Below are 23,906 nucleotides of genomic sequence, written 5' to 3' on the forward strand. Positions count from 1 at the left end.
TCAAATATTCTTCATTTTTGCCTCATTGTAATGCTGATACCTTTGCATAAGTGAATTTTCCTTTCTTGATTACTGTGTGCATGTTGGATTCCTCTGTTTCCATAAGTCACCCACGACTGAAAATAGTGAGCCTTCTTTTTTTTTTTTTCAAAATTAAAAAAATCATAGGATCTGAAATTTATTATTTTTTAAAAAAAGATTTTTTTAAATGTTTTTTAATTAATTATGTTAGTCACCATACAGTACATCCCTGGTTTTTGAGGTAAAGTTCGATGATTCATTAGTTGCGTATAACACCCAGTGCACCATGCAATACGTGCCCTCCCTGCTACCCATCACCAGCCTATCCCATTTTCCCACCCTCCTCCCCTCTGAAGCCCTCAGTTTGCTTCTCAGAGTCCATAGTCTGTCATGCTTCATTCCCCCTTCTGATTACCCCCACTTTCTTTATCCCTTTCTTCTCCTACCAATCTTCCTAGTTCTTATGTTCCATATGAGAGAAACCATTTGATAATTGTCTTTCTCTGCTTGACTTATTTCACTTAGCATTATCTCCTCCAGTGCCGTCCATGTTGCAGCAAATGTTGAGAAATCGTTCTTTTTGATGGCTGAGTAATATTCCATTGTACATATGGACCACAACTTCTTAATCCAATCATCTGTTGAAGGGCATCTCAGCTCCTTCCATGATTTAGCTATTGTGGACAAAGCTGTTATGAACATTGAGGTGCATATGGCCCTTCTCTTCACTACGTCTGTATCTTTGGGGTAAATACCCAGTAGTGCAATGGCTGGGTCATAGGGTAGCTCAATTTTTAACTTTTTAAGGGACCTCCACACTGTTTTCCAGAGTGGCTGTACCAACTTGCATTCCCACCAACAATGTAGGCGGGATCCCCTTTCTCCACATCCTCTCCAGCAATTGTTGTTTCTTGCCTTGTCAAGTTTTGCCATTCTAACTGGCATAAGGTGGTATCTTAGTGTGGTTTTGATTTGAATTTCCCTGATGGCTAATGATTTTGAACATTTTTTCATGTGTCTGTTAGCCATTTGTATGTCATCCTTGGAAAAGTGTCTGTTCATATCTTCTGCCCATTTTATGATTTGTTTATTTGTTTCTCACGTATTGAGTTTGAGAAGTTCTTTGTAGATCTTGGATACCAGTCTTTTATCTGTAGTATCATTTGCAAATATATTCTCCCATTCCGTGGGCTACCTCTTAGTTTTTTTGACTGTTTCCTTGGCTGTGCAGAAGCTTTTGATCTTGATGAAGTCCCACAAGTTCATTTTTTCTTTTGTTTCTCTTGCCTTTGGAGAAGTGTTATGAAAAAGGTTGCTTTGGCCGATGTCATAGAGGTTGCTGCCTATGCTCTCCTCTAGGATTTTGATGGATTCCTGTCTCACATCAAGGTCTTTCATCCATTTGGAGTTTCTCTTTGTGTATGGTGTGAGAGAGTGGTCAAGTTTCATTCTTTTGCATGTAGCTGTCCAATTTTCCCAGCACCATTTATTGAAGAGACTGTCTTTTTTCCACGGGATGTTTTTTCCTGCTTTCTCAAAGATTAGTTGCCCAAAGAGCCGAGGGTCCATTTCTGTGTTCTCTATTCTGTTCCATTGGTCTATGTGTCTGTTTTTGTGCCAGTACCATGCTGTCTTTGTGATCACAGCTTTGTAGTACAGTTTGAAATCAGGCATTGTGATGCCCCCAGCTTTGTTTTTCCTTTCAACAGTTCCTTGGAGATTCGGGGCCTTTTCTGGTTCCATACAAATTTAAGTACTATTTGTTCCAGTTCTTTGAAAAATGTCATCGGTATTTTGATCGGGATAGCACTGTAAGTGTAGATTGCTCTGGGTAGCATGGACATTTTAACTATGTTAATTCTTCCGATCCATGAGCATGGAATATTTTTCCATCTTTTTGTGTCTTCTCAATGTCTTTCAAGAGTGATTTGTAGTTTCTAGAATATAGATCCTCTATATCTCTGGTTAATTCCAAGGTAACGTATGGTTTTTGGTGCTATTGTAAATGGGATGGATTCACTAATTTCTCTTTCTTCAGTCTCATTTTCGTGTATAGAAATGCAACTGATTCCTTAGCATTGATTTTGTATCCCGCCACATGACTGAATTGCTCTATAACTTCTTATAGTTTGGGAGTGGATACTTTTGGGTTTTCCATATAGAGTATCATGTCATCTGCGAAGAGAGACAGTTTGACTTCTTCTTTGCCAATTTGAATACCTTTTATCCCTTTTTGTTGCCTGATTGCTGTTGCAAGGACTTCTAGTACTATGTTGAATAATAGTGGCAAGAGTGGGCATCCTTGTCATGCTCCTGATCTTAAGGGAAAGGCTTCCAGCTTTTCCCCATTGAGAATGATATTTGCTGTAGGCTTTTCATAGATGGTTTTTATGAGATTGAGGAATGTACTTTCTACCCCTACACTCTGAAGGGTTTTAATCAGGAAAGGATGCTGTATTTTGTCAAATGCTTTTTCTGCATCTATTGAGAGAATCATATGATTTTTGGCTTTTTCCTTCTGGATAAAATCTATGACACTGATAGATCTGCGAATGTTGAACCACGCTTGCATCCCAGGTATGAATCCCACTTGGTCATGATGGATAATCCTTTTATTTTTTTATTTCTTTAACAAATTTTATTGCCAATGTACAGTAATCGTTCAACAATATTGCACAGCAGACTCTCAACTATGGGCTACATTCCTCATTAGACCCCAATTTATATTCACCATTCAAATGGAATTCTTAAGTTGCCTAGAACATTTTATTTTATTTTATTTTATATTTTATTTTATTTTATTTTATTTTATTTATTTAAAAGATTTTATTTATTTATTTATTAGACAGAGACAGCCAGTGAGAGAGGGAACACAAGCAGGGGGAGTGAGAGAGGAAGAAGCAGCCTCCCAGCAGAGGAGCCTGATGTGGGGCTCGATCCCAGAATGCCAGGATCACACCCTGAGCTGAAGGCAGATGCTTAATGACTGAGACACCCAGGCACCCCGAGATTGGATTTTTTTGAGTCCAGATTCTATTTTAGCTTTTTCTTCTACTAACCCATCCTCCAATTCGCTGATACGTTTTTCTGCCTTATTCACCCTGGCCGTCAGAGCCTCTAGTTTTGACTGCATTTGGCTCATAGAATTTTTAATTTCTGCCAAATTTGCTCTCATTTCCACCCTTAGAGATTCTATATTCTCATTAACATTTTCGTTAATACTTTTTTCAAGTCTACACATCATCTTGACCATTGTTACTCAGAATTCCATTTCTGATAATTTGGTTATATCCATATCCATTAGTTCTGTGGCAGAGGCCACAGACTCATTGTCTTTTCTTTGCTGGGGGGGACTTCTCCTTCTCGTCATTCTGATGAGGAGAGGTTGCGGGGTTGTCCAGAGCCCAAATTATTGACCAGGACCCAGGCTGTGTGCCCTTGTTTTATAGGGATCTTAGGGATGTGGGCTTCTTGATTTTTCAGCCTGCCTTCTGGGGGAGGGGCCTGCTGTGCGGATACTCAGGCAACCCTGTTTGGGTAGAGTCTCCGTGTCCCCTGTGAGGGGGGATGAGGATGGGCACACTGTGAGCCAGTATTTCCAGGCTTTTGTTTCCCTGGCGGTTTGCTGTGCCTCTTCTGAGAGTCAGAGCAGCAGTGGCCGAATATCAGCCTCTGTCTCAGAAGAGAGGGATCGCGGACCGTTCTCCATTGATGTTCTGGCCACTTTAACTCTGTTTCTGTTGGTGTTGCTCAACCCTGACGCTGCAGCGTCCCAGGATGTGCGCCCCACACCCGGCATCCCAGCCCTCACTTCCAGGGCCGGCGTGTCTCTGTCCTTTGTGTTGCTAACACCGCCAGCCGCCCCCATGTGCTCCGGAGCTCCCGGTCTCAGTCTGGTTCCAGTGAGCGCGCCGGAGTTCCGTTTCAGTCTGATGGCGCACGTTCCCCGGCTCATGGTCTCAGTCTGCTCTCTCGGGGGTGCTGGTCCCCAAGTCCGCCGACTCCTCCCCCGCCCCCCCCCATGCAGGTGGCTACCGCTTCCCAGAGCCCAAACGCGGTGGCTCCCTCCCCCTTCCGTTTATCTTCCGATATCTGCGCGCGGTTTCACGGCTCCCCGCTTCGTACCTCAATACTCAGCGCTGGAGATGTTCATTTGTAGAGATCCAGATGTATCTTCCTGTGTCTCAGGCTGATTCCGTGGATGTTCAGGCTGGTCTGGTACCTACCCAACTCGACTCAGGGGACCGGCTGAAAAAGGTGTCTCCTACTCCTCCGCCATCTTAACTCCTCCCATGAGCCTTCTTTTCTAATGAATATTAGTTAATAAATGGTAAAGACTAAACTCACATGCAGAGTTTTTGATTGTAAAATATATAAACTTTATACTATATGGTGTTTCTCAAACTTTAAGGTGTGTATAAATCACCTGGAATCTTTTAAAAATATAGATTCCTCAGTGGGTGGGTCTTGAGATTTTAATTTCTAACAAGTTTCCAGGTGGTGGTGAGGTTGCTTTATACTACACCATGATATCAGCTGCTTGAGTATTACCACCAATGATTATCTATGTGTATGAAACCCAAGGAACTGCTACTGTGACAAGTGAGCTTTCAATTCAACAAACATTATGGAGCATCAGTGGCTACAAGGGGCACAGAGTTGAATAGTATCTTTTGTCCTTAAAGAGATTACAACTTAATAAAGTAGAAAAGTCAGGGATAAAAACACCTATAATACAGGATAGAAAGTGGTATATATCAACCAACAGAAAGGCACAGAGTGGCTTTCCCAACACAAAGTGGGAAGTGATCTAATGTGCCAATTATGTCTGAGAAGAAAGCAAAAAAAAAAAAAAAAAAAAAAAAAGATTCAGGAAGGATGTAGCACTTAAAGCTCTTTGCAAATTGAATTTCAAAAGATACAATATGAACAATATGACAAGAACAATACAAATAATAAGAACATTCTAGATTAAAGGAATTGCTAGAACATAGGCACAAAGGTAGAACTCTGTATGGCATTTGTAGGAATCATCAAGAAGTCCTGTTTGGCTGTGCTGTTAGGGGAGTAGAATATAGAAGAGTATAGGAAGAAAACTTAGAAGAGGTCTAAGAGACAGAAGAGTATTTTAAGGGTCACCAGATGGGAACTTGTGCTATATTCCACATGGGAAAGTTCAGTATGATACTCTCCTTAATGCACACCTTAAATATTTTCAGAATGCCTTGTAGACTAACCTAGACTAGTCCTCTCCCTTGAAGCAATAGAGCTTTTTTTTTTTTTTTTAATTTCTCTATACAGCTCAGCAAACGTAGAATGTATAAGATTCAAAAATGAAGTAAACCACTAGCAGGTCCTAAATAACTACTAATCAGATGAATAAATTGTTGACCACAAGGATATATTAATGCACTAGGATTGGCAAAATGACTATAGTTATGGACACGATGGTATATGACTTCTGTGTAGTGCCTCTGTGTATGGCATGCAGATGGCATATGGATGACAGGAGTTAACTTCTTAATATCTTTAAGATTCCAATTCTCAGGCACATACAAGTTTTTGTAATACTATTTCTGTGTAGATATTCTGATTTAACAAGTTAAGGTACATAATCTTTGGCTTACCTTAATTTCCCAGGGACTTCTCTAATCTTTTTTTTTTTTTTTTTTTTTTTTTTAGGATTTTATTTATTTGAGAGAGAGAGAGAAAGCAAGCACGAGTGGGCGTTGGGGCAGAGGGAGAGGCAATAGCAGACTCCCTGCTGAGCATAGAGCCCCAAGAGAGGCTTGGTCCCAGGACCCCAATATCATGACCTGAGCTGAAATCAAGAGTCAGACACTTAACCAACTGAGCCACCCAGACACCCCAGATCTTCTTCTTTATACAAAATGAAAACATCAGAGTCCTTCATTGTATACCTTTTCTTCACTAAGTCACCAAATAAAGACAAAATCCAACTTAAAAATAGTGCTTGCTAAGGAACTAAGAGTCAAGCCATCCCAAATAAATATGCAATGCAATTAAACATAGTGCTTTTTTGTCACTCCTAGACATTCCCTCTATTTTCTTATTTAGGATATTGCCCCTTAGATTCTTCCATATAAAATTCTGGAGTTGTCACTGTCAAAAAGAATCTGGCACTTTAGAAGGTTCCCTTGGTATCTGCTCTAAATTTCTGATAGGTTAACTGCCAGTTCCTTGCATCACCTTGACTCATGTTACATACATGTGCCAAATAAATATGCCTTCTACTTATTAAGCAAAGGAAGAATCAAAAGGGTAAAACAAATACTTCAAACTATTCATAATAATAATGTAAAAATACCCTCTAAAAAGCACTTTGGAGATAGTGGATCAGGACCTGCCTTCATGGAGGCTCAGAGTAACACAAAGTAACAAAGTAATTGTAACTAAAACACTTCAGGGTAACAGCACTGAAATAGATTACTCCCATTCAAAGATCTTTTAAGGCTTAAAAGCTATTTTTTAGGGATTTTTCTTCCTCCATAATTTTTTATTTACAGTTTCTTTGCAATCGTAATGAAGTGGGCATTTGTGAGTTCTCCCTAGAGGGTTAGCTGTCTGTCGTTACTACTAGACAATAGAATGAGTCATTCCTCTCAAGTCAACTAGATTTGAAAATTTAAAAATCTGTGCTATGTCCAGGAAGAGCTGGGATAGTCTTTATATTTATTTGAAATCTTCACGTAATGAGTGAGCATACATTTGAGACCAATTTTAATGTTTTCCTTGGAAAAATGGTACACTTAAGAGTTAAACATTATCCCAGCAACTTGTTTTCATTAATAAGGAAGCTGAACTTGAAACTTATAGCTTAGGAATAACAGAGCAGAGGAACCAAATCACGAAAAGGTAGCTTCCTAATTATTCAGTCTCAAGTCACCTACTCATTTTATTAAAACATTTTAACCAAAATACCTTGTTAATGCACGAGACATGTATATACATGTATGTTTATCTCTATATGTATGTATAGAAAAGCATTTTCTGTCCAAAACAGAGACTACCCATTTGTGTTATGGTGGCAAATTATATAAACGAAATTTTTATACAATATAAATTATGTATAGCTTTAAAAGTTAAAGTATACCCTGTGTACACTGATAGTGAAAATTAATCAGAACTTTTCCCTCCCAAAAGAATTTTGAGGCAAATGATTAATTTGTCATAAATAACTTCTGGGCACAGTGTCATATGTTTATGTCAGTCAGAAACATTTGTTACACTAATGGCACCAAATGTTGAAGGAGTGTGAACAAATGCAATATACTTCCTAGCCAAGCTTTCTCAATTTGATCAATCACTTTTAAAGGAAAAGGAGTGAGGTCACCATTATCTCTAAATAGTAGGAATTAAGGAGACTGTTAACATTTTATTGAAATATGTGAAATAGTTTGACTCTCCCTTTCTGAAAATTAAAAAAAACCCAATATTCTTAATCTTACCAATATTTTAAGCAAAGAAGATATATTCCCCAAAAATGTTAACCAACTTTATACTTACACATTTTAAACCTAAGAAGTTGCACCCAATGTTTCTCAACCCCATATTGCTTAACATGTCTCAGAGTTTGTCTAAAATAACCATAAACCATGGTACCATTGGCTGTTATTAATAATGATGACCATGAAAGCGTATGTGTTTAAAGCCCGATTAAAGCATATTCAAATGACCTTTATAAAATTCTAGAATACCAAGGATAACGCATGTTGACAGTGAGTGAGATGGAATAACCAGAGATAAAAAGGATTTTTGATCCTAGGAAAAAAGACATTCAGGAAGAATTTAACCATAAAACATATTTTCTGCAGCTACATGAAACTAAAGACATTTATAAATCTTTCCCTTTTTCCTCACACTTTACCTCAGAAGAGAAATCATTCACAGCAGATTAGTCTGAAGAAGTCACAGGGAACATTTCACCTTTTATAATTATTTTTGAGTTTCAAATTAAAATTTGCTGTATATATTTTTCCTTAGGTTAAATGGTTGAAGAAAATCAGGTATCAAGTGGTAAAGGTTGGGTTCAGTTTTCAAAGAATCTTTTAAATAACATCACTAATAAACATGTAATCAAAATGTATCGTGCCCAGTGAAAGAAAGTGGTAAGGAGATGTGGTTTGAATTGGGGGATCAAGAAAGTCCTTTCTGGGGAAGGACGTATAAAGCTGAGACCTGAAGGATTCAAAGCGGAAGGAAGAGCAGGCTCCATAGCAGAGGTGAAAAAGAGATTGGTGGGCTTGACAAACAGAAACCATGTGGTAAGAGAATGTAGATTTAAGAATGCAAATGGGATAGGCTGGTGATGGGTAGTAAGGAGGGCACGTATTGCATGGTGCACTGGGTGTTATATGCAACTAATGAATCATCGAACTTTACATCAGAAACCGGGGATGTACTGTATGGTGACTAACATAATATAATAAAAAAAAAATCAAAATGAAAAAAAAAAGAATGCAAAATTAGTTTAGAGACTCAGGCCCAGATAATAAAGAGAGCTTTATAGGCCAAGGACAAGAATTCGGATTTTATTTCAAACATAATGGAAAGCTTATAGGGGTTGCTTGGAGGGCAGTGACATGATCTAACAAACATTAAAAATATATGGCAATGGATGTTGTTTGAAAAATGAACTAAAAGGGGAAAAAGATGAAAATGAGAGATATTAGCATGCATGTCTATTAGATTAGTCTAAGGAGAGATGAAGGTGGCTTTGACCAAGGTGGTAGCAACTGATGATGGAGAGAAAAAGCTAGGGGATTTAAGATACATATTGAGATTTGGTGAGGAGAGATGTCGAAGGCAAATAAAGGGTGTGTCAAAAATGCTTGGTTTCTGGTGCGGGAAAGTACATCAATCTAGGTGCCTTTAATTAAGAAATGAAATTGCCCTTCATGCAACCCCTATCAATTATTCAAAGTAGAGTACTGACATCTCCAACAATTACTGTTTCATTGTTTATTCCTGCTTTAATTTTGTCAGTTTTGGCTTCATGTATTTTAGGTCTCTGCTGTTAGGTACGTATACATACTTGTGTCTTCCTGGTGAATTGATCAGTTTGTCATTATAAAATGTCTGCCTCTAGAAACAATTTTTGTCTTAAGGTCTATTTTGTCTGATATTAATATAGCTCCCTAAGCTATTTTTTGATTAATGCTTTTATATTAATTCTTTCCACCCTTTTACTTGTGCTTTTAAAGCTTTGGGTGTCTTTTGTAAACAGCAAATTGGTAGGTGATTTTTTAATCCATCTTCTAGTCTCTGCCTTTTGATTGTAGTAATACTCCATTTATATTTAAGGCAATTATGGATAAAGTAGGATTTACATCTACTATTCCTTTACTATATGTCTTATGTCTTTGTTCCTCTACTCCCTCATTACCACCGTCTTTTGTGTTAAATAGATACTTTCTGGTATACCATTTTAATTTCCTTGTATTTTATTTTTTTTGAGGGTTTTGGTTTTGTGGTTGTCCTGGAGATTACAATTAATTCTTAATCCAGTTTACATCGATATCAACTTAATTTTAATAGCATACAAATACTGTGTTTCAAGAGAGATCCATTCTTCTCCTTCCTTTGTACTATACTTGTACAAATTACATTTGGCACACTATAAGCCCAACGACACAATTTTATAATTATTGCTCTATGTGTTTGCCTTTAAATAAGAATAGTAGAAAAAAAAAGTTACAAACAGAAAGACATGTATTCTGTCTTTTATATTTACCTAAGTAGTTACGTTTATGTATGCTTTTTATTTCTTCATGTGGTTTCAAATTATTGTTTAGTGTCCTTTCAGCCTGAAGAGCTCTCTTCAGTAATTATTATAGGGCAGAATTACTACTGGCAGATTCTTTGTTTTTTTCCCCCCTTTTCTGGCAATGTCCTAATTTCTCCTTCATTTGTTGAAGAATAGTTTTGCTGGATATAGAATTCATTTATAGACTATTTTTAACATTTTGAATATGTCATCCCATTGCTTTCTGGACTCCATGGTTTCTAATAAGAAGTCAGCTTTTAATCTTATTGAAATGGTTTGTTACAGGTTGTTATTCTTTTGTTGCTTTCAAGATTTTGTCTTCATCTTTGACTCTTCTCCATTGGACTATGATATGCTTAGGTATGACTATTTTATTTTACCCGGAGTCATTGAGCTGCTCAGATAAGATTAATATTTTTCATCAAATTTAGAAAGTTTTTGACCAGTATTTCTTCAAATGCCTTTCTGTCCTTTCTCCTCTTCTTCTCTTCATGACACTCTCATCATGTGTATGTTGGAATGCTTACTGGTATCTCTTAGGTCTCTGAAGCCCTGTTCAAATTTTTCCTCTTCTCTTTCTGCTCCTAACACTGGATAATCTCTTTTGAACTCTCAAGTTTGATGATTCTTTCTTCTTTCAGTTAGACTCTGATTTTGGGTCCCTCTACTAAATTGTTATTTTTAGTTATTGTGCCTTTCAACTGCAAAATTATTTCTATTTAGTTCTTTTTAAAAATTTATTGATCTCTTTTTCATATTCTTAGTAAGGTGCTGTTGTCATATTTTTCTTTATTTCTTTAGTTATTTTCATTCTTTAAACATTTATAATAGGTGATTTAAAATCTTTCTGTACTAAAATGTGAGTCCTCTAAGGGACATTATTTTCAAGCTCCTTTTTGTCTTTTTATGTTGCACACTTCTTGTTTTCATTTTTTATTGTTAAAGGTGGTTTTTTGGCATGTCTCATATTTTTTCTTGTTGAAATCTGGACATTTTAGATAATACATCGTAATAACTTTGGTATCAAGTCCCCCCACCCAGGTTTTGCTGTTACTGAGATTTTGTTGTCATTGTTGTTTATCTCATTGCTGTGCATTTATTCAGAGATTTACCTGGACTAATTCAATAGATTCCATATTTCCCACTTTATGCAACCACTGAATTCTCTGCTGGATTTTCTAAAATTCTTATTTAAGTTTTTAAACCTGGCTTCCTATTAGTCACCTCTGAATCAGTGTAATTTGGTGGTTAACCAATGCAATGTTTGATGAGAAGATGTTCTCAAATACCTTGCCTGTATATCTTCTACCTTTGCCAAGGTGATCTGTGTGAGAAGGCATGCTTTCAGACTTCAGGACATTTATAAGACAGCCTTAGCTTTCTCTTCCTACTTGCTCAGGGCCTTATGTTTAGCCAGAAATTAATGGAGCTTTCTTCTTAACCAGGTCTTTCCAGGGCTGTGTGCATGCTCACACAGTCTTTTAGATGTTCAGAAATATGTTGGAGCTTTTCAAATTTCCCAACATCCATTTTGTTCTTGAAGATCTCCTTTTAAATTCCTGGTCAGGCTTTTTTGCTCCAACTGAAATAATAGCTTTAGGTAGTTGCAGTGTTCCTAGCAGACTGAAATGGTTTCAGTAATGACCTAGGGGTAGTACTCTTTCCTTGCCTGCTTTGGTTAAGCTGAAATAGGAGTTAAATAAAAAAGCTGTAATAGCACACTAATAGAGATTTTCCATGGAGCTGGCTGCTTAGATATTGTATTGACTGTGTTTTGGGGATGGTGTTTCTTACAGAGCTCCAAGAGTTCAGTCCTGTCAATTGGCTACAAGACTTGGCTTTTCAAGGCTATTGCACCATTAGGGTATGAGGAGCAGGGGGATGGGAAGAGCCCCAACTTTAAATGTCACAGACTTCCCCTGTCCAAAGAAGTTCAAAATAGTTTCCTTTGTACAGATGATTTTGTTTGTTCCTGTTCTGATCATTTTGTATTCACTCCATTGCTGAAGGAAGACTCCATTATCCTAAATAATATAAGCTGGCTGAACACAACATCCAACACTGACAGAGGAGATGGACAATAGTTCATTAGTCACATTAACTCACAGCCCATGGGAAGAGGACACTGCATGCCATGCATGGTCACATAGAGGTTGTACTTGGAAACAGAGTGAACCAGAAGGGGCGGTGGAGATAGGCTTTATAATAACAGGATGGTGGGGTGGGGGCTTGTTTCTCTCAGGAGGATATGACGAGTTTGTTTGAATAATTTTGCTGGCTGGCTGGGAGGTGAAACCAGTAGGTTGAGGCCAGGTAGAGTGCAGCTGGTACAGCCGATGGGGGAATTATGTGGGCAGGAAACCTTCCTGGTTGGCCAAAGTGAGAAGCAGGTTTGGCAAGAGCAGAGGAACTCATGGCTCAAATTCCAGGTGCTTTACAGCATTTCAGGCCTTACAATACAGATCAGTGCCTTTGGTTAATTTGGAGAGTTCTAGAAATGGTTACTTTTAATCGTTGTGTAAAGTACTTTTCTCTTTTGTGTGTGTGAGAGAATGAGTAGTTCAGAGATTTTTATTCGGCCATTCTAAAAGTCGATCTCCAGTCTCCCTTGATTTGAACATTAGAATTGGATCATTTGCTGATGGAAGGCCTACCATTAAAAGGAATCGGCCATTGGGACCTTAGAAAAGACCTTGATCAAAGTGATCTTTCTCAAAGGACCATCATTCTGCTTGGAATTCTTCCAATGTGCCAATTCTTTGTGTAGACAAGATAGGGAGCAGGGACACACAAAACACATGTGGTGTATAAAGCTAAAAGGTATTGTTCTAAAATGATAACAGTAGTTTTCCCCTCTGGGTGATTTGGTTAAAGTGACAATCATTGCTTGTCTTCATATTCTATAGTTTAGAAATTCCTGTGATAAGCATGTATCATTTGAATAGTCAGAGGGATGAAAAACAAATCTCTTTAAAAAATTGTTGACAATTTACAATGATAATTTAGAGTCATGGTATAATGCCATTATCAGACATTAATAACCCAGTCAGGAATAATTTATGAGAGGAAATATAGTTTATGAGAAATAGCATGACTTTTAGAATAATATTTCTATGTCTTAATTCAGCATTTTTATCACTTCTATATTTGAGTCTTAGTTTCTATGTGTTTAAAAGTGGGAATGATAAAACTGTACAGGGTTGTTGTAAGAATTAAATAAGATCATGCATTAAAAACTAGGCATTTAGTAAACTCTCAATAAATGTTAGGTCATCTTTCCTTCCATAACAGAAATCCATGAATGCTGAACTAGCATACAGTGGTAATAGTCCTACGGGTGAGTGAAGAGAAAGAGAAGTTGTGTGAATTACATGCAGAACAGCCTAGTGGGGGGACTGGGTGGTGGGCACTTGTTTAGAGAGAGGAGCACAAAGGGTTCCAAGATGTTCCATCACTGTTTTAACTTTTACTATTTTACTTGGACCTGGCTTATTAGCACTATGCTATGAAGTATTGAATTTTTTTTCAGTTTTATTTTTGCAACACTTAATCTATACTTATCTCACATTTATTTTATAGTTGCTCTACACTTTCAGTTGACCCCATACCTACTCTTTTCTGTTTGGTTGTTGTCAATGCTCAGCTCTCTCACTTTGATTTTAATTCCTATACTATCAAAATACTGCAAAATGTTTCTATAATTTTTATAGTTTTCTTTCCTTAGACATTTATGTTTTCTACACAATTTATGTAATTTTCCTGAATTGTTTCAGGAATCCCAAAGTGAATATCAGATGCAACACACTTGAAGGCTTTTGTTTTTTTTTTTTTTTTTTTCCCCTTGCCTCTTTCATTTTTGGCATCTTTGCTCATCTGAGACCCCACCTTTTAGAAATAAGTTGGTATTTATAAGGAAAGATTTTATCTGTATAAAAACTTATACTCTATTTGCATATAGATGAATGTAGCTGTAGAGTTTATAGAAACATATAAATATGTGTCTATAGGTCATAAATTATAACACAAAATTCTAGTTGAAGCTTTATGTACTCTAATTGCCAATTGTCATTTGACTTGATTTCCAATTTTTAATTTTCATTTTACCAATAAAAGTTATTATAAAGAGGATAGTAGACACTTTAAATATTATAGTTTCAGTAACTAGTTTTTTAAAATGTAGTATCCTTAAGAATTTAAGTTGAAATACTCATAAAACTTAATTCTTAAATGTATGTGTTTAATGTTATACAGAATTCCTACGATCATTGACTAATGTGAAGTATGCTTTCCAAAGCTATTATGTGCTGAAATTCCGTGGTTAAAGGATGAGAAATCCAGCTGCTTCTATTGCTGCAGTAGATTTGGAAATATGTTTCCCAAAGAAAAAAAAAATAAACTATATTCTAAAAGGCTACTTTTTCCCCCAGTAGGAAAAAAAGTAGCCCTGGAAAAACTTGTGAATGCTTTGTCATTTCTGCAAAACTGTGAAAACACCGAAGCAGCTAGTTTACTCATCCTTGATTTCCCCAGATGGCTGAGTTCCCATTAACTCACCAGAGAATGAGATGCAGACCCAGTGCCTTTACATGTCATTTTGACAAGACATAATGTCCGATCTTGTTTGTGTACGCCTTTCCCTTCTACCTCAAGCCTGCTTCACTACTGGTGGTCTGCCCGTGTGCAACACAGATGTTTCTCTCTCTCCACTGCATGCTTTATTTTTCAAGTAGCTTCGGCGAGCATATGTTTCCATGTGAGCCTGTTCCTTCCTTCTCCCAACACCTTCTTGTGGCACATAAACAATCTTCATCTGCCCCCTCAGATCTGGGGCACACGAGACTTTCACAGATGTTGATTTCTTTTTCAGCCTGTTTGCCTCTGGTGAACACGGTCTTCAGATAATGTCTCCCTTCCTTCTCTGTTCCAAATGACTCGGAATGCAGATTTTTCCCCTCCTTTCAACTCAGTTTCCTTCTGTGACCCCAGCATGTTTTCGTCCCCTTTCTTCTAAGTCTGTCTTTGTACTAGCTCTCCAGATGGGATCAAGGATGAGCTCTTCCTGCTCCTCATTTTATTCTCCTTACAACTATTTGGTTTGCAGGAACAGGAAGAGACAAACTTCACATGTTAAATATTTTACATGCATTGCTACCTGTATTATTATTATTATTATTATTACACTTGTACTTCTATTTGCTGCTTGGTTTTTCATTTTTGCTAGTTCATTGCAAGGAAGGACCTTGCAATTATACGTACATAAACACATCATATATAAAACCATCACGGTAACAGTTACTTTAATATCAATTTAGTTTTCTTTTGTAAAAGAGGGATTTTTACCTTCTCTTTCATTTATGCAAGACTCATTGAGCATGTTCTGTCTGTCAGAAATTCCTCTGGGTAACAACATTAGGGTACTAAGGAAAGAAAAGGTCTTTTTCAAGGAATTTATATATTAGTATGAAAGATAATAATCAAGTATATAAAAAATTAAGTCTATTATGATAGGATGCCAATTGAGCTAAAATCTGAATGATAAACAGGAGCTGGATGGCAGACCCCAGGGTGGTTTGGTCAGTTAGGCATCGGACTCTTGATTTTGCTTGGGTCATGATCTCAGGGTTGTGAGACTGAGCCCAGCATCAGGCTCCACATTCAGCTGGGAGTCTGTTTGAGATTCTCTCTCTCCCACTGCCCCTTCCCCCCACCCTCTCTCTTTCTCTATAATAAATCAATCGTTAAACAAACAAAAAACAACAAAAATGGGAGTTGGATGCAAAAATCAAGATGACTAGAATTTCAGGGGGAAGCAACAAGAGCAAAATCCTTACAGAAGGATTGACATTGGTGAGGGTGAGAAACAGAAGAGACGTCATGTGACTGAAGTGTCATAATGAGCACGGCAGAGAGGGAAGACACAGTGTTAGAGTGGAAGTCTGGGGCAAGATCACTTAGAGCTTTTGAAAGCAGGGTAAGAATTTTCAATTTTATTCCAAATACCCTGAGAAGCCATGGAAGCTTTAAAGCAGGAAGTAACATCTGACTTACATTTTTGAAATATCACTTTGGTGCTATGATAAAATCTTTTAAAAAGAAAAGAAAAGAAAAAGAAAAATTTTTATTTATTTGACGGAGAGAGAGAGAGCACAAGCAGGGAGGGAGAAACAGGCTCCTTGAGGAGCAGGGAGACTGATGTGGGGCTCAGTCCCAGCACCCTGGGATCATGACCCGAGCCAAAGGCAGTCGCTTAACCAACTGAGCCACCCAGGCACCTGGTGCTGTGATAATTTCTTATAGTGAAGTGAGAGGTAAGAGAAAGGCCAGACATATGATATGGGTTTTTAAAAAAATTCTTTACAATTTTTTATTTTTAAAGACCTCATTTAAAAAAAAAAGTTTTAGATCAAAAAAATTGAAGGAAGGTACAGAGATTTTCCCCTATCTTGCCCTCACGCGTGCATAGCCTTCTGCATTTCCATATCACTCTCCAGTGTGTTATATTAGTTATAATTGATGAATCTAAATCAACACATCAAAATCACTCAAAGCCCATAATTTACTTTAGGCCTCACTCTTGGCTTGTACATCCTATGGTTTTGAACAAATATATAATGACATGTATCCATCATAATATCAGAGAGTATTTTCGCTGCAAAAAATTTTTATGCTCTACCTAGTCATTCCTTCTCATTATCCCAACAACCACTGACATTTTTACTGTCTCCATAATTTTGCCTTTTTTATAATGTCAAATATAGTTGACCCTTGAAACACATGGGTTTGAACTGTGCAGGTCGACTTATCCATGGATTTTTTAGATTTATTTATTTGAGAGAGAGAGATGGAGATAGCGAGAGCGAGCACAAGCAGGGAGGAGAGGGAGAAGCAGGCTCCCCACTGAGCAGGAAGTCCAACGCAGGGCTTGATCCCAGGATCCTGGGATCATGACCTGAGCCAAAGGCAGATGCTTCACTGACTGAGCCACCCAGGAACCCCATACATGGATTTTTTTTTTTTTAAATAAATATAGTAGAGTAAATTTATTTTCTCTTATGATTCTCCTAAGAACATTTTCTGTCTTATTGTAAGAATGCAGTAAATAATAAACACAAAATATGTGTTAATAGACTGTTATTGGTAAGTCTCTGGTCAATAGTAGGCTACTAGTAAGTAAGTTTTTAGGAGAGTCAGAAGTTATACATGGATTTCCAGTTGTGCAGAGGACTGATGCTCCTAACCCCTTCATTGTCCAAAGATCAACCATAGTTGGTATCATAGTAGGTAGCCTTTCAGACTGGTTTCTTTCACTTAGTAATATGCATTTAAGATTCCTTCATATCTTTTCATCACTCAATAGCTCATTTCTTTTTAGCCCTGAATCATATTCCATTGTCTGAATGTCCTATATTTTATAGTTAACAACCTTGATTTCTTTTCAGAGACGGTTTCGCTAACTCTTGTGTTTTTTCAATCTCTCCTTTTAACCAGTCTACGGTATTTTTAGAATGATGATTACCTTTCTATATTTCAAATTCAAATTCCTTATCTTTCGACATACAAAGATTTGTGAAATTTTATCTTTGAACCTCCTTCCTTACTTTAGGATGTTCCCCTCCCACCACCAAAACATTGTATTATAACCCTCAGCTCTACTGAACCAAGTCCTGTTTCTTCACCAGGCCTTGCGAATCCTCTCTGTTCAACCTGCTCCCTTCCATAGGAATGCTTTTCACCCCATTGCCTATTTGGAAAGCATCTATCCCCATCCCCACGGAGCTTTCTCACTGATGCATTTCTGACCACTTTGTGTGTGCTCTCCCTGTACTTTGCACAGGCTCTTTATAAAAGCTCCCCAAACATAAATATTTATGAATTTGTAGAGAAGACTGGGAAACCCTGGGGAGCTGGCAAGGACAAACATTATGAAGGGCCTTGAGGGCAGGTTAAGGACTTGTTGACTTTAATCTAAAGACTGTAGAGGGACTCCTGAAGAATTTCAGTGTGAGGGTAACAAGATCAGATTTGCCCTTTAGAAAGTTCACTGTGGCCATATACTGGCAAGAGAAGCAGGCAGGACGGCAAAATGAGACTGAAAGCAGACTATTACATTAGGCCAGTTAGGATATGATGGGAGATTTAAGTGTTCAACACACACACAGAAATAATAGTGGGAATGGAGAAGAAAGGATGGGTTCAGAAAGACTTAAACAGTTCCTAACCAACGAGCCATGTGTAGGGGAAAGCAATTCAGTAAGAGAAAGTGAGGCAGACATTAGAATCGAGGACCCTTCCCATTTCTGCTGAGCCTCAGGGTGGATAGTGGTATAATTCACTAATGTAGGCGTATGGGAGGTAGCTTTTCACATCACCCATTTTAACAGCAACATTCATAAATTTTTTATGTGCCAACGCTGTGCTTTCCATTTTACAAATTAATCTTTTGTTTTCTATTGTTTGCCTTTATTTTTACCTTATTACAACTTAAGGTTTCTGTTTAAATATAAATTGATTTCGAATCTCCTAACTAGCTGTAGTCGTCGTGCTGAAGTGGAAGAATTAGGCATTTCTGTATTCTGTTCCTACAGCTGAAATATCAGTGTTCCCTAGGGGGCAGTGCTGTGGGAGGAGCCAGCTGGATGACGGAGGAACACACTGCTTAGGGACTCAGAAGAAATTAAGGCAGGGGCAAGTACGGAATTGTTTTTGTTTTGTTTTGTTTTCTCATTGCCTCACCATTTCATCATGTCTCTGTTGTCCTACTATCTAAGTCTTTGATTTCCACTTAATAGATACCCAGTAACTATTTCCTTAATATTTCATTTTCTTCACAAACTGGCAATAGTGAGCTTTCTTCAATTGATAAAGAAGATTTAGATCCCTCTAAGCATGTGAAACTTCGCCAGGTTTTTTTGGTGGTTATTTTTTAGGAAACTTCTTCTTTTGCCATGGATTTTTTTTTTTTAAATTGAAAAAACTCCACAGTGAGATTTCTTTACAAAGACTACATGCTCTTTTGTTCTAATTGTTCAGTATCACCCTAACTTACTTTTGAGCTTGACTCCATTAATGAATTTGTCCATTTAAAGGCTTTTTGAGACAAACATTTTCAGAGTATGAATGACATTTACTCTGATGGGAGAAAACAGGGGATTTGATAACACAAACCAAAAAATCATTGCCAAATCACTTATATTGATTTAAAAATACATTCATTTAACAAATATTTATTGAACATTTATTATGTGCCAAAGCACAAAATCACTGCCCTGAAGGAGCCTGCATTCTTGGGCGGGGTGGGGCGGGGAAGCACACAATTAACCGAATAAAGGCTAGAGTAAAACAGGAAGGGAATAGTCCTGGTTTATGACTGTTGTGTCAGCATAATTATCAATAATGTCCCTTTCCATTTTTCAGTTGTGCCAACTGGAAAATAAATTACATGGCCAAATTCAACACTGGGGTGTTAGATGGGGAGAGGTTGCAATTTTAGCTAGAGTATCTGGGGAAGGCCTCAGGGAGAAAATAACATTTAACTTAAGACCTGAAGGAGATGAAGAGGGGAATACTGCAGACATCTCAGGGATGGTTTCCAGGCACAAGGTCCTGAAGTGTATTCATACCTGGTGTATTTCAGGAACAAGAAAAAGGGCAGCACAGTTGAAGGAGAGGACTGAGGATGACAGTGAAAGTAGATGGGAGCTAAGAAGTGGAGGTTGGGGCGGGCAGCTCTAAAGCCTTTTTGATCACAGTACCCTGAATGAGGAGGAAGCCATTGCAGGATTTTCAGCAAATGAGTAACTTGTTCTGATTTGTATTTTAATAGCGTCTCCATGCCTGCTGTGTGGAGAATAGACTGTAGAGAAGAAGGGATAAAGGCGAGGAGACTAGTTTAGACTAGAATCCTCCAGACTGGAAATGTTGGTGGCTCAAAACAGAGTGGTAGCAGCTGAAGGGATGAGAAATGGTTGGATTCCTGAATATGTGGATTGAAGTGAAAGCAATGAGTAAACCATGCTTTGAGTTTAGTTTGAGCCACTAGAAGAATGGGTGTCATTTTTAACTGACATGGGAAAACCTGTGAGATAAGAGTAGGTTTGCTGGCAAATTCAGGATCTTAGTATTAGATATTAAGTTTGAGATGTCCATTAGATATCCATGTAGATATCAAGTAAGCAGAAAAGAACTGGAGAATCATTAATTATACAGATAATACTAAGAGCCATGACACTAGATGAAATCACGAAGAATGAGTGAAAATAGAAAAGAAAAGGTGTTTAGGGATCAATCCCTGTAACACTTCTATGATTACGGGTTAAGGAGATAGGGAAGAATAATCAAAATAAAGATATTTTCACATAGTAGGATTATGAATATTTTTTCTTTTCTAAAATTAATAGGCAATACATGTTTGTATTTTTATAATTTGGTTTATACTCAGTAAAATGGTTTTTGGTTGTTCAATGGGTTTTGATAATTTATATAAACTTTTATACTATCCGAACAAGATACAGATTATTTCCATTACCCCCCAAATCCTTTTATGGCCCTTCCTGATCTACTCCCCCCTCCCCCAGCCACATGTAACAATTTTCTGACTTCTTTCTATTACCGTAGATTGTTTTGCTTTTCCTTGGCATAATGTCTGCAATATACATAATTATATTTTGTTGCACTTATCAGTCCTTTATTCCTATTGACTATTAAGTAGTGTTCCTTTGTATGAAGAATGGGATTGGTTTATCATCCTTCTGATGGGCATTTGGGTTGTTTCTAGCTTTGGGCTATTCTGAATTAGACTGCAATGGACATTATTTTACAAGCCTTTTATCGATGTGTATTTGCATTTTGTAGGAATAGAATTGCTGGACAGAAGGTTGATATAATCTAACTTAATAGAAATAGCCAAAAAGTTTTGAAAAACAATTATACCATTTTGCAATCCACATGTAAAATATTTTAAACAGGAAATAGGGCAAATGTTTTAGAAAACAACTCAAACTGAGAATTATATAATTTTAATATTCATTATACTCTTTATTATAAATCCCTGATCTAAAATCTTGTCAAAATACTCTGGCAGTTTTTGAAGTTCTTAACTTGGCAGTTTGTAGAAGATGCAACTTGATAAGTGTTGCTGGGACAGTCTGTGAAGAGATTGTTCATTACTTATTATATGCAAATTAATTTAATACATTCTTGGCTCAAGCAGAGATGAGAAGGAATTCTCTCAGCTCCTTGGTTTAGGTGGGAAGTTACATTCCTAACGGGAATAATCCCAGGCTGTGCTCTGTACCTATTTTTCAACTTCTTCTTCTTCTTTTTTTTTTAATTCCAGCTTCATCCATTGGAATTAAAAATGTAAAAGACCTGGAGACTGAGTGATACAGACAGCCAGGAGGATGATCTTCCCCACTGACTAGTGGTAAGGAGCACAGATAGTGTTCTGTTGTTGAAACAGCAGAACTTGCAGCAGCTTAGGGAAATTAAGCAGAGAAGCCAAGATGCCAGCCTGTCCTGGTGACAGACAAGTGTTCCCTGTCAGGATAAGAATGTGCCTTCAGAGGGCACTTGTGATGGGCACTGGGTGTTGTATGTAAGTGAGGAATCACTGAATTCTACTCCAGAAACCAATATTGCACTGTATATTAACTGAGTAAAATTAAAAAATAAGAATGTGCCTTAAGATGTGTTTATTTAAACACTTGCCCCAATGCTCCAGTGGTTAGTTTTTCAGTGTTTAAATTTGGCTGTTTTAATGAGGATATAGTTTTCATAAATACCAAAAGTTGAATATTAATTGCCATGACGTCTTAAACTCTGTACTCTATATACAACCCAGGAAAAGCCTGTCCTTTGTAGTTTAAGTCTCTAGTTAAAGTTAATTTCTACCTAGAAACAGAGAAGCAAAAAATGTTAAATCAGTGATTCTCAATTTGGGAAAGGTTGTGGGGAGGGGGGTAGGGAGCCTCTTGTCTCATGCCCCAGGGTGCACTTGACCTGTCCGGAGATGGTTTGGTGGCTACAACTTGGGGGCAGATACTACTGGCATCTAACACGGCCAGGGATGCTGCTAAAAGCCCTGCAACTCAGGACAGCCCCTAAAAGTAAAGAGTTATCTAGCTCAAAATATCAATAGTGCCATGGTTGGGAAACTGCGTGTCAAAAAACTTGTGTAGGTCTGAGGAGAGAATACATTTAAAAACTTTAATTGCAGCTCTGACATTTTTTGCATATTAGGAGATTGGGGTTTATAACCTATTAACTAAGAAGGACCTGGCATACCCTCAAGGGTAGAACTAAACTAAGTAGGAAAAACAGGCTTTGAAAGGTATGATGAGTTTTGCTTTGGTTTTAAGGATTTGGAAATGAATATTCTCAGAGGAAATACTGGGGTCTCAGTGAAGGGGTCAGGGAAGGGCAAGTTGCTATTTTAACTTAGGGCACAGTGTCTGGCTAAAATGGGAGAGAATGTTCTCTGAACACACTACTGAGTTAGTTCCTGCCTCATTACTATCTATCATGAGAAGCTCTTTTTTCTCCTCTAACATTATGATAAACCTAAAATTGTTATTGTTGTTGTTCTTCTCTATCTGTTCATACCATTGACCTGTGAGCTCTAGGAAAGCAGGAACTATATTGTATATACTGTATGCCCAGCACCTGCCATTATAAAAGTTGATGTGGGAAACAAAGGCAAAAGAAAAATTAAATTTCTTTACCTACAGCCCATTGTCAAGTCCCTGAAACATTCCTCCAGAAACTCGGTTGCCTCGATGTTAATACTTTGCTAAGGGCAAAAGGCAATCTTAGCCCAATCCACAGGATCCTGTAAGTCTACTTTAATGTATAAAAATTCCTTTGTACACTTTATCTCTAACCCCCAAGATAAATGTTGGCAGTCATCTCCCAAGCATATGACTCACCAAGATACATCTGAAGGGTCTCATGATGAAGATTTTATTAGACAGTAATAAATGACCTTTTCCCTACAATTGCTAGCCCCCTCAAGGTCCTGGAAACCTTGTTTCCAAAATACCTGGGAGGCTTATGCTATCCCTAACCCCCTCCCAACTTGAAAGTATATAATGGGGCACTCCTCATTGATGTGGGAAACAAAGGCAGGAGAATTATTAAATTTTCTTACTATCTGCAGCCCATTGACAAGTCCTTGAAACAGGCAGAATGACATTCCTCTAGGGACTCAACGGCCTTGAGGTTGACACTTTGCTAAGGGCAAAAGGCAATCCTAGCCTGACCCCTCCCCACGATACATGTTAGCAATCATCCCCCAAGCTTATGGCCCATTGATATACATCTGAAGGGTCTCATGACTAAGGTTTTATTAGATGGTAATAAATGACCTTTTCCCAACAATAGCTAGCCCCCTCACAGTCCTGGAAACCTTGCTTCCAAAATTTCTTAGAGACTTATGCTATCCCAAACCCCCTCCCAACTTGAAAGTTTATAATGGGCCACTCCTCCTGACCTGTACTTTAATAAAACCGCCTTTTTGCACCAAAGATCCATCTTAAGAATTCTTTCTTGGTCACTGGCTTTGAACTCTAATGTCTTTCCTACATCAAAAGTCATCAATAAATATTGATATTTTTGAATTATATGAATAAATTAAACATTTCTATAGTTTGAATTCTCACTATAATCTATCTATATTTAATATCCCAGAAACTTCATTTCTTATATCATCTAAAGGGAAATTGTATGAGAAAATTCATACATTATTTCTTCTTTGTTCTATTCATCTGAATAAGAAAAATTCATCTCAAAAACACTGTTCCTACCTTTGTTCTTGAGCAGGAGAGGGGAAAAAAAATGGGCCTTTGTGAATGAGGGAAGGTATAATCTTTGGAGAGGAGTATGGCCAATTTACCTACAGTAACAAGGAGAAAGACGAAATAGATGGAAAGTTTCAGTAAGAGAAGAAAGAGGGGTATGACTCATTGCACCTCTCAAGTCCCAACAAATAAGAAGAGATTTCCACCTTCAAGGAGTTCAGAGCAGAGAGTCTGGTTTAAGATGGCAACATAGGATGCTCTTGACCTCACCTCTACCTATAGACACACCAAATCTAGAGGTATGT

At 37.6% G+C, this 23,906-nt stretch overlaps 1 long non-coding RNA gene across 1 annotated transcript in view; it reads right to left on the reverse strand.

Moving 5' to 3' along the window:
- Positions 1 to 4,117: 4,117 nt before the first annotated feature.
- LOC130544368 (uncharacterized) overlaps positions 4,118 to 23,906 on the reverse strand; it is an 83,212-nt gene continuing 63,423 nt past the window's right edge. Inside the window, exon 3 of the long non-coding RNA XR_008960594.1 lies at positions 4,118 to 4,327. This is a non-coding gene — a long non-coding RNA (uncharacterized LOC130544368). The remainder of the gene's footprint in view (positions 4,328 to 23,906) is intronic.

The sequence above is a fragment of the Ursus arctos genome, unplaced genomic scaffold, assembly GCF_023065955.2.
Source record: "Ursus arctos isolate Adak ecotype North America unplaced genomic scaffold, UrsArc2.0 scaffold_20, whole genome shotgun sequence".
Classification (NCBI taxonomy): Eukaryota; Metazoa; Chordata; class Mammalia; order Carnivora; family Ursidae; genus Ursus; species Ursus arctos.